We start from the raw sequence: 16982 nt of genomic DNA, 5'->3' as shown, positions 1-16982 counted from the left end.
AGGGAAGGGGCTGCTCTTGCCAGGCAGACCCAGAGCCCCTGTCCTCTGCTCTGCTGCTCTCTCGAATGGCCACTGTGTCCTGTTTGCTGTCCAGGGGTTTTGAGAACGACGTCCTGACTATATGGTAACCTCAATCTCTTCAATGGATCAGCTGCCTTCAACGCTGTGGACACAGCCTGTCCTTGGAAACTCTATTAAACTTTGACCTCAATGACATTGTCCTAATTCTCCTCATGTTCTCTCTGGCCACTCCTCAGTCTCTTTGGGAGACTCTTCCTCACCTCCACACTCTGGGGTGACCCTCCTCAGGTAGCAGTTGCTGTATGACAGGAAGTCCCTCCCTTATTGACCCTGGTGTTGGAGAAGGAGGCAAGGGATATTTCCCTTACCTACCCTCACACCTCATCCCAGACAGACTCAAACCCTGCCTAGATCCAAGTTCAAACGTAAACAGGGATGGTTTCTAATGTGACTGCAGAAAATGACCGAGGGTAAGGTGGACAGTAGGATAGAGGGAGGAAAGGAGAGAAGCTTTTTCAGTAGCTCAGAAGTTTGGGTAGTGAGAAAATGAGTGGGGAGTGGGCAGGCTAGTGAGTGCAGGCTCAGGGCTAGGGCAAGGCTCCCATGACTCCAATCAACTAGTGATGAGGGACAGCCTGGGAGCCCAGACCCTCCTTTATGAGGCTGTATATGTACATGTATGCATTTGCATGCACATGAGCACATAAGCATATGTATAAGTAAATGTATACACCTGGAGAAAGCAGGCTTGGGGAGGCAGTTGTGGCATAGTGGAAGGAGCTGCGGGACTCGAAGTCAGAGGTCCTGGGTTCTAGCCCCAGCTCTGCCACTCATTCCCTGTGTAGCTTTGGTCAAGCCACTTAAACTCACCATGCCTCAGTTTCCCCAGCTGTAAATTGGTGATACTAATACCTGCACCCTCTCTCTCAGGGGTGTTGGGTGGGGGGTAAATAAAAATAACTAATGTAATGTAATGTAAGCATAATGTAATGTAATGTAATGTAATGTAAGCACCAAAAAACCCGGATGTGTGAGTGTGTGTGTGTGTGTGTGTGTGTGTGTGTGTGTGTGTGCGTGCATGCGTGTGTGGGCGGGCATGCATATATATATACATATATATCGATATAGATTAGATAGATAGATATAGATCGATCTATACATGTATTTGGGTATATGTTCAAGTAAGTGTGTGTATGCAAGCATATGCATGTATTTGTCTGTGCATTTATGTATGTATCTGTGTATGTGTGGAAGCATATCTGTGCAGGCATACATATGTGTGTACAAATGTATGACTATGTATTTGTGTGCCTATGTGTGTGCTTATGTTGCTGCTTTCAATTGTGTGTCTGACTGCAGAACTATCCCAGCCATGGGCTCAGACAACCAGACAGGGGCCTCGGGTTTCATCCTCCTGGGCCTGTCCAGCGATCCGACTTGTGCCGACTTTTGCCGACTTGTACTTCCCAAGCGCTTAGTACAGTGCTCTGCACACAGTAAGCGCTCATAAATACGATTGATTGATTGATCCAGAGCAGCAGCAGCTTCTCTTGGTGCTCTTCCTGACTCTGTACTTGGTCACCGTGGGGGGAAACGTACTCATTGTCCTGGCCATCAGCAGCAGCTCACACCTCCACTCCCCCAGGTACTTCTTCCTAACCAATCTGTCCGTGGTCGGACGTCTGCTTCTCCTCCACCACCGTTCCCAAGATGCTGGCCAACATGCACACCGGCAGCCCAGCCATCTCCTACGTCAGCTGTTTGAGCCAGTTATACTTTTTCTTATTTTTTCGGATCTGGTCAATTTGCTCCTGACCGTGATGACTTATGACCGCTTCATGGCCATCTGCCGGCCCCTGGGGCTATGCCACGGCCATGGGCCCCTGGGGCTGTGTCCTGCTGGTGGCTGCCTGTTGGGGTCATTACTAATCTCACCTCCCTGTTACACACCATCCTGGTGACAAAGGTTTCCTTCTGTGTTGGACCACACCGTTCCCCACTTCTTCTGTGAACTGGCCCCATTACTGCAGCTATCCTGCTCGGACACCTCCGTCAACAAGCTGGTGGCCCTGATCATGGGGGGCCCATCCATTGCAGTGCCTTTCACCCTTATCCTGGCCTCCTACACCCAACATCGTCACTGTCGTCTTCAGGGTGCCCTCGGCCAGAGGAAGATTCAAAGCCTTCTCAATCAATAAATCAAGCGTATTTATTGAGCGCTTACTGTGTGCAGCACACTGTACTAAGCGCTTGGGAAGTACAAGTCGGCAAAAGTCGGCACAAGTCTCTACGCTGATGACACCCAGATCTACATCTCTGCCCCTGCTCTCTCCCCCTCTCTCCAGGCTCGCATCTCCTCCTGCCTTCAGGAAATCTCCATTTGGATGTCTGCCCACCACCTAAAGCTCAACATGTCGAAGACTGAACTCCTTGTCTTCCCTCCCAAACCTTGCCCCTCTCCCTGACTTTCCCATCTCTGTTGACGGCACTACCATCCTTCCCGTCTCACAAGCCCGCAACCTTGGTGTCATCCTCGACTCTGCTCTCTCATTCACCCCTCACATCCAAGCCGTGACCAAAACCTGCCGGTCTCAGCTCCACAACATTGCCAAGATCCGCCCTTTCCTCTCCATCCCAACCGCTACCCTGCTTATTCAAGCTCTCATCCTATCCCGTCTGGACTACTGCATCAGCCTTCTCTCTGATCTCCCATCCTCGTGTCTCTCTCCACTTCAATCCATACTTCATGCTGCTGCCCGGATTATCTTTGTCCAGAAACGCCCTGGGCATATTACTCCCCTCCTCAAAATGTCCAGTGGCTACCAATCAATCTGCGCATCAGGCAGAAACTCCTCACCCTGGGCTTCAAGGCTCTCCATCACCTCGCCCCCTCCTACCTCACCTCCCTTCTCTCCTTCTACTGCCCAGTCCGCACCCTCCACTCCTCCACCGCTGATCTCCTCACCGTACCTCGCTCTCGCCTGTCCCGCCATCGACCCCCGGCCCACGTCATCCCCCGGGCCTGGAATGCCCTCCCTCTGCCCCTCCGCCGAGATAGCTCTCTTCCTCCCTTCAAGGCCCTGCTGGGAGCTCACCTCCTCCAGGAGGCCTTCCCAGACTGAGCCCCTTCCTTCCCCTCCCCCTCGTCCCCCTCTGCATCCCCCCATCTTACCTCCTTCCCTTCCCCCCAGTACCTGTATATATGTATATATGTTTGTACATATTTATTACTCTATTTATTTATTTATTTATTTATTTTACTTGTACATTTCTATCCTATTTATTTATTTTGTTGGTATGTTTGGTTTTGTTCTCTGTCTCCCCCTTTTAGACTGTGAGCCCACTGTTGGGTAGGGACTGTCTCTATGTGTTGCCAATTTGTACTTCCCAAGCGCTTAGTACAGTGCTCTGCACATAGTAAGCGCTCAATAAATACGATTGATTGATTGATTGATATTTATTTCTCTATTTATTTTTTTATTTATTTTATTTGTACATATCTGTTCTATTTATTTTATTGTGTTAGTATGTTTGGTTTTGTTCTCTGTCTCCCCCTTTTAGACTGTGAGCCCACTGTTGGGTAGGGACTGTCTCTATATGTTGCCAATTTGTACTTCCCAAGCGCTTAGTACAGTGCTCTGCACATAGTAAGCGCTCAATAAATGCGATTGATGATGATGATGATGATGATGACAAGCAAGAACGAGGCACGGTGAGGAGACTAGCGGCAGAGGATCAAAGGGTGTGGGCTGGCTGTAGAAGGAGAGAAGGGAGGTGAGGGTAGGAGGGGGCGAGGTGATGGAGAGCCTTGAAGCCGAGGGTGAGGAGTTTCTGCCTGACTGCAGTTCCTTTGGAGTCCACCTTCAGGGAGGGGGCATGGAGAGCTGGTTCTGTTCCCCTATTTCTTTCTCACTTACACGGAAAGGGTATGTGGTGGACAGGATTTGCCCCCAGTTTCCCGTCCACTGCTTCATTAGACTCCAAGCTAGGGCAGTTCCTCTCCCCTCATCGCTCAGCAGGAACTTCCATGTGTCTCTCCACCGTAACCACTGGACCCTGCCCTGCAAGGAGTATTGCCCAATACCCTTGGAGTCCTGTGTCCAGAGCAGCCATTCCCCTGCACTAGGGATCATTCGGGCCCAGTCCAGAGTGGTCTCCCGGACAACCAGCAGGTGATGGCGGCAGTCTCTGTGGGAGTACCACCTGGAGGTAGGAAGAGTCCAGTAGGCCATGGGACAAACACTTCAGTGATCCATGGGAGCACCCAGGCCTGACCTCTGATTCGGATTGGCCAGTGAATCCCTTCTGGATGTCCCTGGCAGGATTTCCCTCTCTTTTAGTCCTGTCACTGTAGGAAAACTGGGGTTGAAAAAAATGTTAAGCAATAAAAACAACAGCCCTGAAATAATGCCCCAGGAATCATTTCCTCTTCAACCACTCCCGGGTGTTCCTGTCAGGTTGCAGGCAGGATGATGTAGCACTTAGGGACGAAGATGCAGACAAGAAGCCCAGCGCCAGAGGCCAGGATGGAGAAGATCTCTGTGGCCACTGTGGCCTTCCCCTTGGTGCCTTGGTATGCAGGGAGGAAGGAGGCCCAGACGCTGCAGAACACCAGCATGCCGAACGTGATGAACTTGGCCTCGTTGAAGCTGTCAGGGCAGCCTCCTGGCCAGGAAAGCCACAGTGAAGCTCACCAGGGCCAGAACGCCCAGGTAGCCCAGGACACAGTAGAAGGCAATCACGGAGCCCTCGTTGCACTCGATGATCATGAGTTCAGGCTCAGAGCGTGTGTTCACCTCCGGGAATGGGGGAGCGGTGCCCAGCCAGATCACACAGATGGTCACCTGGGCCAGGGGAGCAGGACAGGACTATTGACATGGAGGCTCTGGAACCCACCCACCTAATGAGCCTGCTCTCTCACGCTCGTGACCCTGAAGGCCATAACCACAGTGACGGTCTTGGCCAAAATGGACGAGACGGCTACGGTGAACACGACGCCAAAAGCCGTTTGGCGGAGGAGGCAGGAGGCTGCGGTGGGTTGGCCGATGAAGGTCAGGGCACAGAGGAAGCAAAGTTTGAGGGGAGATGAGGAGGGTGTAGCTGAGATTGAGGTTATTGGCTCGACTATGGGGGTGTCTCGGTGCTTAATAAAGACCCCTAAGACCAGGGCTGTGAGGAGAGATAAGGACAGAGATATGCAGACCAGGATCAGCCCCAACGGTTCTCTGGGGGACAGGAAAGTCACCACTTTGTGAAGGCAACCATCTCTTGCAATGTTTGAATACTGATCTTCAGGACACTTCACACACTGTTCTGCGTCTGAAAAAGAAAGAATCATTCAATCAATCAATCAGTCAATCAGCATTTAGTGTGTGCAGAATGCTGTACAGTGCAACAGCTTGGGTAGACACATTCCTTGCCCAGAAGGAGTTCACGGTATAAAAAGGGAGACAGACTTTAATATAAATAAATTGACAAATGATGGATATGCACATAAGTGCTGTGGGGCTGAGGGTGGGGTGAATCTCGAGTGCCTAAAAAGAGGGAGGGAAAGAGGAGGGAACAGAGTCTCACCTCCCCCTAAGGCACACTTTTCCCTCCACCTACGTCAGCATCACAGCCCAGGCTGGGAGTTTTGCCTCTACATCAAACCTGACCCATCTGGTCCAACACTCTCTCCCCAGCACCCCTGCCCAGTGCCGATATCGTGTTTTCTGTCCCTTGGCCTCACCCTGCAGTCACCCCAGTCCATGTGCAAGGGGGCTGCTGAGCAAAAACTCCTAAACATCTGTGTCTGCAGTCAGACGTGTCCATCTCTGGCCTGCCCCTTGGGCTTTCCCATTGGTTGCCTCTGTCTCCCCATGCCCTTCATCTGTCACCATCTGGGTCGTGCCCACAGACTCCGGGTCATGTGAGGATCCAGATCTCTGCACACATCTACCTGTCTGGTTGGAAATCTCCCCATCCGGGCACTGGACACAAAATTAGCAGCAGACGGCCATCCCTTGCCTGGCGCGTTTTCTGAATCCTGGTCCACAACTCCTGCTGCACTGCGAATGTGGAGCCTGAATTATCGAGAAACAGGATAGTGACAGTGAGGGTGGAGCTCCAGAGTTCTAAGCCTATCTGGGTGATCCTGGAGCCTCCCACCCAGAGGCTTCCCCAACCACCTCCCATACAGGTCTGAGCCCCACCAAGGGCTGGGCTACAAGTGCCCCCTCTCCACATCATCCTCCCTTTTCCTTCTCCTTGCTCAGAGCCAGGGGTTTCAAGGAGTCGTGGGACCAGGTTCCACTTGTGATCTGTGTTGGGGCTCCAGCTGAGGTGATCCCAGGGTCAAGAATGATGTTCAGGCATCCCTTCATTCTCCCACCCTTGCTGACTGCAGGGAGGTGTCTTCAACTCTGAAACATTAAATTCCTTACTGGACCCAGAAAGATGTGTCAGAGAAACTGTGCCAGGAAAGCGCAAGTTTCTGAATAGATGAATGCTAAAACATTTTCATTTTCCTCTCGCCCATCTTGGGGCTGACATTGCACTCCCGGTGTTCTCCCTGGGCAAATAGCTCTCTGCCTCCCACAATGTCCATTCCCCTTCCCACGCTCTGATATCCCCAGTTTGCCAAGCTGTGTTACCATGACCGCCGATACCTGATTTCACTGCAACAATGTGGGGATCACACATGGCCCTGTGGCCAGGGTGACTGATCTGTCACCTGCTCCAGCCCAAGCAGGTGATCAGAGGGGAGCCATCCCCAGTCAGGGCTCTCTCTACATGAACCCCACACAGAAAATGAAACAATTCCTACTGAGATAGGCCCAAGAGATGGCCGAGCAGAGCCACTGGTAACTGTCACAGCACCTCTGGGATACCCCAGCCCCAGCTCCCACCATGATCTATCCACACCAGGCTGTAGGGATTTAAACTGCACCCGAGCTCCATCAGCATCCCTCTTGCTGGACTGTGTCACTGCATCCCCAGGACCCCCTAGCACTGTGGGCAGGGAGCAGTCTGTGGTGAAGTCATTAGGCTGGCATCATATGGCATCATATGACAGAGGAGGAAGCGGCACCACCTTGGCTTGTAATTCAACCCCTTCACCTAGGGATTGGAAGAATTGATAGGACCCCAGTCACCCATGCTCTGGGCCTCGATTTAGTGCTTAAATGCCCCCAGATATGTCTGTCTGGAGTTCCCTCTATGCCTCATAGTCTCATATCATGCACCCCTTGAGAACCAAAATTAATGTCTCATTGCCACCTAAGTGTTTTTTTCCCAGCACTAGGTATTCATTCATTCATTCAATAGTATTTATTGAGCACTTACTGTGTCTAGAACTATAAACTGAGCACTTGGAAGAGTACAATATAGCAATGAACAGACTTATTCCCTGACCACAACGAGCTTCCAGTTTACAGTCTCGTTAAAGTGCTGTGCACACAGTAAGTGCTCCATCTATACAATCACTACTAGAAGCCTGGGACTACCACTTCAGGACATCCGGGCATTCCCATTGGCTGCTTACCTGAGAGGCTCCCCCAGGCCACACGATCGTTGCCTTATTGATGATGACATCTTGGTTTGGGTGTGCCTGAGGGTCCACCTCCCCAACTTTCACCAATTCACCATTTCCATTGGGAAATATCACAAAGTTCAGAATGTCATATTTTGCAGCAGGTCTGCGGTTCTCGTCCAGAATCACCAGTTCCCCCAGCAGGGTTGTCAAACTGACCCTTTCTCAAAAACTCATGGAGCTGAAATGGATAAAAGGAAATTCTACAGACTCCTGACCCCATGGGAGGTGAGATCAGCTGCAGTGGGATTTGTGGGGGTCATTTTGTTTATTTGAGTCAAAATTAGAACCTTCTGACTCCCAGGCCCAGGCTCTATCCGTTATGCCGTGCTACTTCTCCAAGTGGCTTAACTTCCCTGGGCCTCAATTTCCTCATCTATAAAATGAGGATTCAATACCTTTCTTCCTTCCCGTTGAACTGTGGGCCCCATCTAGGACAAGGCCTGAGTCTGACCTGATTATCCCGTACCTACCCCAGTGTTTAAAACAGTACTGGCACCTAGTAGGCACTTAATAAATACCTTCACCAATATTATTATCATTATCACCATGACTTCCCAGGGAAGCTGCCACAGGGAGGCAAAAGGGGAAACATGGAGTCAGGGAGCAATCATCCCACAGGGAGGGGATTTCTTCTTTCCCACCTTTGGCCCTGCTGACTGCCCTGCTTCTCCAGATCCCCCACCCTCCCCCGACCTCAATTCCAGCCCAGGAATAGAGGAAGTCTCTCTCTCCTTCTTTTTCTCTATTTCCTGGCATGAAATGGAGGGCATGGAAGAGAACACAGGGACGACAGACCTACTCATGGGAATATTTTCCATCTCATCCTTACATAGGCAAGGAGGAGGGAAGGGAGGGATATGTCTGCCTAACAGTGGGGGGAAGCCTCGTCCTAGGACCAGCGACACTGCCAACCTCTATCATTCAGCAGTTAGTTTGTGGAGATCAGGAGTGGGGAGCTGTGAACAGTAGAGAGGAGGGCAAGTGGCTATGATCGCGATGATGAGGATGGTGACCCATGAAGCTGTACTCTGTGACCACCTCCCAACCCCGCTACCCCCAGTGGGATAACGTTGGTTATTCCAATTGATTTAAGTTGTACTTCAAGCTTGAAGAAGGCGGCACTGATGGTCCGATCTGGGGAGCACAGTACCGTCCAAAAATGCTGTCCCTTGTCATGTTGTTAAGTTTAACGTTTGCATTGTCTAGCACTGTCTTCTCTTTTCCCTGAAATCGATGCACCACATCCTAAATAAGTATTGGGATCAATAATATTTATGAATTACAAATTCTTCATTATGGGCAGTGAACTTGTCTACCAGCTCTGCTCTATGGTACACTCCCAAGCACTTAGTACAGTGCTTGGCACACGGTAAGTACTCAATAAGTACCACTGACGGAATGATTGATTTATATCTTCCTTTTGTGCCAGGATGTGTGTGGCTGAGGCAGCTGATACACCAATGACTATGATTAAAACATACGAATTTTTATAGGTCAAATTTTAGTTACAGGTTAACCAGATGCCCAGGAGGGACGTCTTGCATTAGGGCAGTGTTCCCCCTCTTTCTTACCTGCAATTGTACTTCAGTGAATTGTTTTTTAGGACTCGGTCTCTGAACCCAGTCCTGTATATACTAGAGAATAACAGATGAGGCTTTTCTGAAGGTGTACGTTTCGATCAGGCCCTCCACTACTGCACTTCAGCAGCGCCTTCCTCTTTTAACCTCTAGGCTAAAAGCTCTTTGTGGACAAGAAATCTGTCTACCAACTCTGTTGTAATGTACTCTCCTGAATGGTTAGGACCATGGTCTGCACACAGTAAGCTCTCAATACATATCACTGATTAACTGACTGATTTTTCTGCCCCTGGTCCAGCGGGGGAACATTACCTGCCACAGATGAGGCACCAGACAGTCCCTGTTTCCCCGAGATTCCAGGTCTGAGCAGGAAAGGAGCAACTCCTGAAGCCCCTGTGCAACAGCATACATGGCGTTGTACACACTGTAACTCAGGGCAGACATCGTCAGGGAAAAATGGTGCAAAGGCAATAACTCCAAGGACGCATTTTCTGAGCATTTTGATCCACCAAGTTCAGGAAATGAAAGGGAACAGTCAAAAGCAGACTCCCAGAATTCCTTCAAGAAAATGAATTCTGGGTATTTTTCTGGTCTAACCGTCCGTAAAAAATCTCTGAAACCGGGAACTTCTTCAACAAGGTTTGCCAGAGTGAAAGTTCCATGAAAGTTGTAGTTATTTATTACTTTCCCAAAGCTCAAAGTAAAGTCCCAGTGAAAGGTGGTGATCAAAACCATCCGGGACAGCTCAAAACTCTCTATCACATATTTCAGAAGGATTAGTGACTCTGCATCCCCATAGGCAGCCATCACTGTGGATGACGTAGCCGTCACCCTGTAGTAGACTTTCCAGATTGAATAAATGTTCACCCTCAAACTCGGGATCTTCTCGGTAAGTGCTGCACAGACACCATTCCTGACCATCTCCCCAGTCATGTCTGAGAGGAATCTATCTCCTCTCATATCATCTGACACCACCAGCCCGACCCAGGTCCAGCCAAAATGTACAATTAACCGGACAATCCCCCGGGGCAGAGAGGAGATCCTGGGGGCCACCTGATAGAGAGTTGGAAATTGGACCTTGTCGCTGAAGACTGGATCAAACGGGCCATAGGTGATCTGGATAGAGAACAACAGAGCTCAGTGTGAGGTGTGGGAAGATGGCAAATCCATCAAAAGTATTGATTTAGATTCTGCACTGGGAAGAACACTGTTCTTACCACTTGAGAAAGGATGATTGAGGCAAAAGACACAATACCTATACTCAAAGAGATTTTAGTCAACCAGTCACATTTATTGAGCAATTACTGCATGCAGAGCACTGTACTCAGTTCCTAGGGGAGTACAATATAACTGGGCTGGCAAACATGTTCCCTACCCACAGTGGGCTAATAGACTAGCGGGAGAGATGGGCGTTTAAATGTACCATGGGCATGTACATAAGTGTTTTGGGGATGAGGGTGGGGCCAATAAAAGGTGCAGACCCAACCAGAAAGGCTAGGGAGTAGGGGAAATGAGGGACTGATGAGGGAAGCTTTCTTGGAAGAGTCATGACTTTAGCAAGGTTACAATGGCGTGGAAAGTGATTATCTATTGGATATGAATGGGGAGACAGTTATGGGCCAGTGGCAGGACAAAGACAGAAGGTCATCAGCAAGATAGATGAGATCAAGGTACAGCAATTAGGTTGGCATTAGAGGATGGACAGGTATGGGCTGGGTTGTAGTAGACCATTAGCAAGCATCTCCGCAACATTGCCAAGATCCTCCCTTTCCTCTCCATCCAAACCGCTACCCTGCTAATTCAAGCTCTCATCCTATCCCGTCTGGACTACTGCACTAGCCTTCTCTCTGATCTCCCATCCTCGTGTCTCTCTCCACTTCAATCCATACTTCATGCTGCTGCCCGGATTATCTTTGTCCAGAAACGCTCTGGACATATTACTCCCCTCCTCAAAAACCTCCAATGGCTACCGATCAATCTGCGCATCAGGCAGAAACTCCTCACCCTGGGCTTCAAGGCTCTCCATCACCTCGCCCCCTCCTACCTCACCTCCCTTCTCTCCTTCTACTGCCCAGCCCGCACCCTCCGCTCCTCCACCACTAATCTCCTCACTGAACCTCGCTCTCGCCTGTCCCGCCATCGACCCCCGGCCCACGTCATCCCCCGGGCCTGGAATGCCCTTCCTCTGCCCATCCGCCAAGCTAGCTCTCTTCCTCCCTTCAAGGCCCTGCTGAGAGCTCACCTCCTCCAGGAGGCCTTCCCAGACTGAACCCCTTCTTTCCTCTCCCCCTCGTCCCCCTCTCCATCCCCCCGTCTTACCTCCTTCCCCTCCCCACAGCACCTGTATATATGTATATATGGTTGTACGTATTTATTATTCTATTTATTTATTTATTTATTTATTTATTTATTTATTTATTTGACTTGTACATTTCTATCCTACTTATTTAATTTTGTTGGTATGTTTGGTTCTGTTCTCTGTCTCCCCCTTTTAGACTGTGAGCCCACTGTTGGGTAGGGACTGTCTCTATGTGATGCCAATTTGTACTTCCCAAGCGCTTAGTACAGTGCTCTGCACATAGTAAGCGCTCAATAAATACGATTGATTGATTGATTGATTGAGGGAATTGGAGGAGAGGAAATAGAGGTAGTAGGTGTAGACAAACTCATGGAGTTTGGAAAGAAATGGAGGAAGGTGGACCCATTCCCAGAGGGAGCTGAAGGGTCAAGGGAGGGTTATTTTCAGGAAAGGGAATACATGAGCATGTTAGAAAGCACTGGGGAAGAAACCATTGGATAGCGAACAGGCAAAGGTGGTTGTCAGCAAGGAAAAAAGAGAAGGTCAAGTGTTTTGATAAGGTCCAAAGGAAAAGCGTCAGAGGAACAGGTAGAAGGGGTAGATTTTTAGAGGAAGCAGGCGATCTCCTCTTGGGACACTTCAGGGAAAGATGGGAGATTCAAAAAAGAAGCGGGGGAGAGAGGGTCTGGACAGGACCAGGGGAGATTTAAGGGAGATCATGCTTGATGATTTCAATTTTTACCACAAAGTACATAGCCAGGTGAGGGAATAAAGATGGTTGGAATTTGAGGAGGGACTTAAATGTCTGAAACACCTGACAAAGGCAATGGCCATGGGAGTCAATAAGCATGGAGAAGTTTTGCTGCCGGGCAAGACAGAGGGCAAGTTAGAGCGTGAAAAGATGCATTTGACATGAACTAAGTTAGCTTGATATCTGGATTTCTGCCAGCACCACTCCATGGCATGTCCACGGGAGCAAAGGAAGAGTGTTCTGGAGGTAATCCAGTGGTTTGTATTAATGGTAAGATAATTGTGAAGGGATAGGGGAGCGAGAGAGTTGACTTTGGTAGAAAGGGGGTTTTAAGGTGGTCAGTTTGTGCCTCAGGGTAGGTAGTTTGTGTATGGAGACCAAACTGGACACGATGACTTGAGAAATACAATTGATTGATTGAAAATTGGTGTGGATAAATAGATTGAACGTCTCTTATGGGGGAACAACCAATATGACAAAGTCGAGGGGTTGGGAGGATGGAAGTCAGATGAGGAACTTGCAGTTGAATACAGTGTGGTTTAGTGGAAAGAGTACGAGGCTGGGAGACAGAATCCCTTGGTTTGAATGCCAGTCCAAGTCACTTTGGCAAGTCGCTTAACTTCTCTGGGTCTTGGTACCCACTGAGGACTCTTGAAACGTGTTCTCCCCACTACTAATACTGTGAGCCCCATGTGGGACCTAATCAATCAATCAATCAATCGTATTTATTGAGCGCTTACTGTGTGCAGAGCATTGTACTAAGCACTTGGGAAGTACAACTTGGCAACATATAGAGACAGTCCCTACCCAACAGTGGGCTCACAGTCTAAAAGGGGGAGACAGAGAACAAAACCAAACATACTAACAAAATAAAATAAACAGAATAGATATGTACAAGTAAAATGAATAAATAAATAGAGTAATAAATATGTGCAAACATATATACAGGTGCTGTGGGGAAGGGAAGGAGGTAAGATGAGGGGGATGGAGAGGGGGGACGGGGGGAGAGGAAGGAAGGGGCTCAGTCTGGGAAGGCCTCCTGGAGGAGGTGAGCTCTCAGTAGGGCCTTAAAGGGAGGAAGAGAGCTAGCTTGGTGGATTGGCAGAGGGAGGGCATTCCAGGCCCGGGGGATGACGTGGGCCGGGGGTCGATGGCGGGACAGGCGAGAACGAGGTACGGTGAGGAAATTAGTGGCAGAGGAGTGGAGGGTTGCGGGCTGGGCTGTAGAAGGAGAGAAGGGAGGTGAGGTAGGAGGGGGCGAGGTGATGGAGAACCGTGAAGCCCAGGGTGAGGAGTTTTTGCCTGATGCGCAGATTGATTGGTAGCCACTGGAGATTTTTGAGGAGGGGAGTAACATGCCCAGAGCGTTTCTGGACAAAGACAATCCGGGCAGCAGCATGAAGTATGGATTGAAGTGGGGAGAGACACGAGGATGGGAGATCAGAGAGAAGGCTGGTGCAGTAGTCCAGACGGGATAGGGTGAGAGCTTGAACGAGCAGGGTAGCGGTTTGGATGGAGAGGAAAGGGAGGATCTTGGCAATGTTGCGGAGCTGAGACCAGTAGGTTTTGGTGACGGCTTGGATGTGAGGGGTGAATGAGAGAGCGGAGTCGAGGATGACACCAAGGCTGCGGGCTTGTGAGACCGGGAGGATGGTAGTGCCATCAACAGAGATGAGAAAGTCAGGGAGAGGGCAGGGTTTGGGAGGGAAGGCAAGGAGTTCAGTCTTGGACATGTTGAGTTTTAGGTGGAGGGCAGACATCCAGATGGAGATGTCCTGAAGGCAGGAGGAGATGCCTGGAGAGAAGGGGAGAGAGTAGGGGCAGAGATGTAGATCTCGGTGTCATCAGCGTAGAGATGACAGTTGAAGCCGTGGGAGCGAATGAGGTCACCAAGGGAGTGAGTGTAGAATCATCCTGAACAACTGCAGCTTTTAGTACAAGGTTGGCCTATAGTAAGCACCTAAGAAATACAATTAGTAATTTTCATCATCATCATCATCAATCGTATTTCAGAGTTGGTGAGGGTAGAATTGGTGAGGGTCAATAGAAAGGATGAGATCGAGTGTGTGTCCAAGTTGCTGAGTGGTAAGTTAGGGTGGAGCAGGATTTCAAGGAGTTGAGGAAGCAGTCAGCAGAAATGTCATTGGGAAACATCCACATGGATATTGAAGTCCCCAAGGATGAAGGGATGCTTTCATCCTCACCCTCGGCTTCAAGGCTCTCCATCACCTCGCCCCCTCCTACCTCACCTCCCTTCTCTCCTTCTACAGCCCACCCCGCACCCTCCGCTCCTCTGCCATTTATCTCCTAACCGTTCCTCATTGTCGCCTGTCCCGCCATCGACCCCCAGCCCACGTCATCCCCCGGGCCTGGAATGCCCCTCCCTCTGCCCCTCCGCCAAGCTAGCTCTCTTCCTCCCTTCAAGACCCTACTGAGAGCTCACCTCCTCCAGGAGGCCTTCCCAGACTGAGCCCCTTCCTTCCTCTCCCCCTTGTCCCCCTCTCCATCCCCCCCATCTTGCCTCCTTCTCTTCCCCACTGCACCTATATATATGTATATATGTTTGTACATATTTATTACTCTATTTATTTATTTATTTGTGTATTTTACTTGTACATATCTATTCTATTTATTTTATTTCGTTAGTATGCTTGGTTTTGTTCTCTGTCTCCCCCTTTTAGACTGTAAGCCCACTGTTGGGTAGGGACTGTCTCTATATGTTGCCAACTTGTACTTCCCAAGCGCTTAGTACAGTGCTCTGCACACAGTAAGCGCTCAATAAATACGATTGATTGATTGATTGATTCTCATGATGGAACAGGGGTCTCATAGACTGCACTTGGCTAACAGGAGAGATTAAAGCAAAATTATCTGCAGATAAGCAGATCAATGAGGAGGGTAATATAGGAGCCTTCCTAGGAAATGAGGAGCTGCAAGACAAGTCTGGTTTACCATTTGCATGGAACACAAGGCACAGATCTGGGAAAATACTGTGGAAGAAAGTCCAGCAACATGTACTGAACAGATGGGATGTGAGAGATGAAAGAGACCAAAGAAGCAAAGCTCATGCCAGGAATGAGAGTCTTGGTAACAGGGGTACCAGGTAGCGGGTAGCAGGGTATCAGTACTGATAGGAAACCTAGGCTGAGGAATGGATATGGGAGGGAAAATGAAGAGTTCAGTTTCATTCTTATGAAATTGAAGCTTCAGGGAGACATTCCTACACAGATCCCTGGGACTCTAGTGAAAATGTTAGATGACAGAGGACCTTGGAATTTAATACTGTGAGACAGGTTGGGGAGATAATGCTTGGCCTGGGTAGCTGAAGCCATAGGAGTGGATGAACTCCCCAGAAGTACTGAGTGCAAAGTGAGAAGAGAAGGGGAAATAGAACAGAGTTTTGAATGATACCCACATGTGTGTCCCCTGTCCCTGGCTCCTGTGTGCTCTGCTGACTCCATGCCCTACACATATCTTTCCTTTTTACCTTTCTTCTTACCCCTCTAAAAGGGAAAATCGCAGAATGGACAGGAAGTGCACTAGGAGCCAGAAAAACAACAACAATGGAAATGATTGTGACAGAAATTCACTTGAACGTTTACATCCCGTCAATAAATGAACCCTCAGGACCTAGCTTGTCCTTGAAGCACACACAGCCCTAAGTTGTGTCTGAAAAACTGCTCCTTCCTAGTAACATCCCTTCTCAACAGGCAGTGTGGGATTGAAAGAAGTGAAGGGAAACTGTTTTTCAAAAGACATGTCTCCAATCTGGTCATTCCTTATCTACACAAGGATGCCACCAAACTAGTTGAATGGTCTCCTACCTGTGGGAGCTTGTAGAGTCCCAGGATGGTCGCCATGCTGAAGGACAGGGCAGATGTAGCTCCTCCGATGACAGCCACGGACTTTTCCCGCCTCCCACAGCTGTAGTTAGGGATGGTCTGTCGTCCTCCCGACAGCCACATCAAGGCACCCTCTATGGCTCTATCAGCATGGTGGTAGTTTTCGTGGACATTGAACCCCAGAGACACATTGGATAAAAGGCCAGGATCCTTGTTGATCTCCTCCACAGCAAACAGCAGGGCCAGGAAGTGCTGGAAGTCTTTGTTAACCCAACTGAAATGAGGCATAAGTGATCGCCCCTAGGGTCCACCCTGAACCCCCACCCCTGCATTCAAGGGGACATGTACTACCGAGTGAATAGATCTGGTACAAAGTCCAGTGACAACAAGCATCACCCGTCCCAGGGCCCTGGATCACCTACACCAGCCAAGTGGCATCCCCTCCTGCATCACCCGTCCCAGGTCTTCCTATGTCCTAGGCCACAGTTCTGATGGATACCAGGTAAGGGAGGGAGTGGAAGGAGTAGAGTGACGTGTTTCTCCTTCGAACCCGTGAGGATGATCTGAGGGACAATAACTGAGGGAAGAGAAGGAAGTACAGAGAGTCCAGTCTGTGTAGTGATGCTGAGGGTTCGGAATGCAGACTTGGATCTGTCTCAGGAGGGAGGTCAGAAACCCAGTCTTGGATGCAGTCACTGCCCAATCATCAGTCACCATTGAAACAGAGAAAACAAAAGAATCAGTGGGCCCTGAGCTTGGGAATCAGAGGACGTGGGTTCTAATCCCAGGTCTTCCAAATGACTGCTGTGTGATTTTGGACCGATCATTTAACTTCTTTGTGCCTCAGGTACCTCGTCTGTAAAATGGGGATTAAAACCTCATCCCTCGTACTTAGACTGTGAGCCACATGGGAGAT

At 49.5% G+C, this 16982-nt stretch overlaps 1 pseudogene; it reads right to left on the bottom strand.

Moving 5' to 3' along the window:
* Nucleotides 1-4474: 4474 nt before the first annotated feature.
* On the bottom strand, nucleotides 4475-16084 carry LOC119923870 (annotated as a pseudogene).
* Between the last annotated feature and the right edge of the window lie 898 nt (nucleotides 16085-16982).

Source organism: Tachyglossus aculeatus, unplaced genomic scaffold, assembly GCF_015852505.1.
Source record: "Tachyglossus aculeatus isolate mTacAcu1 unplaced genomic scaffold, mTacAcu1.pri scaffold_325_arrow_ctg1, whole genome shotgun sequence".
NCBI lineage: Eukaryota > Metazoa > Chordata > Mammalia > Monotremata > Tachyglossidae > Tachyglossus > Tachyglossus aculeatus.
This window is presented reverse-complemented; position numbering and strand designations above follow the sequence as displayed.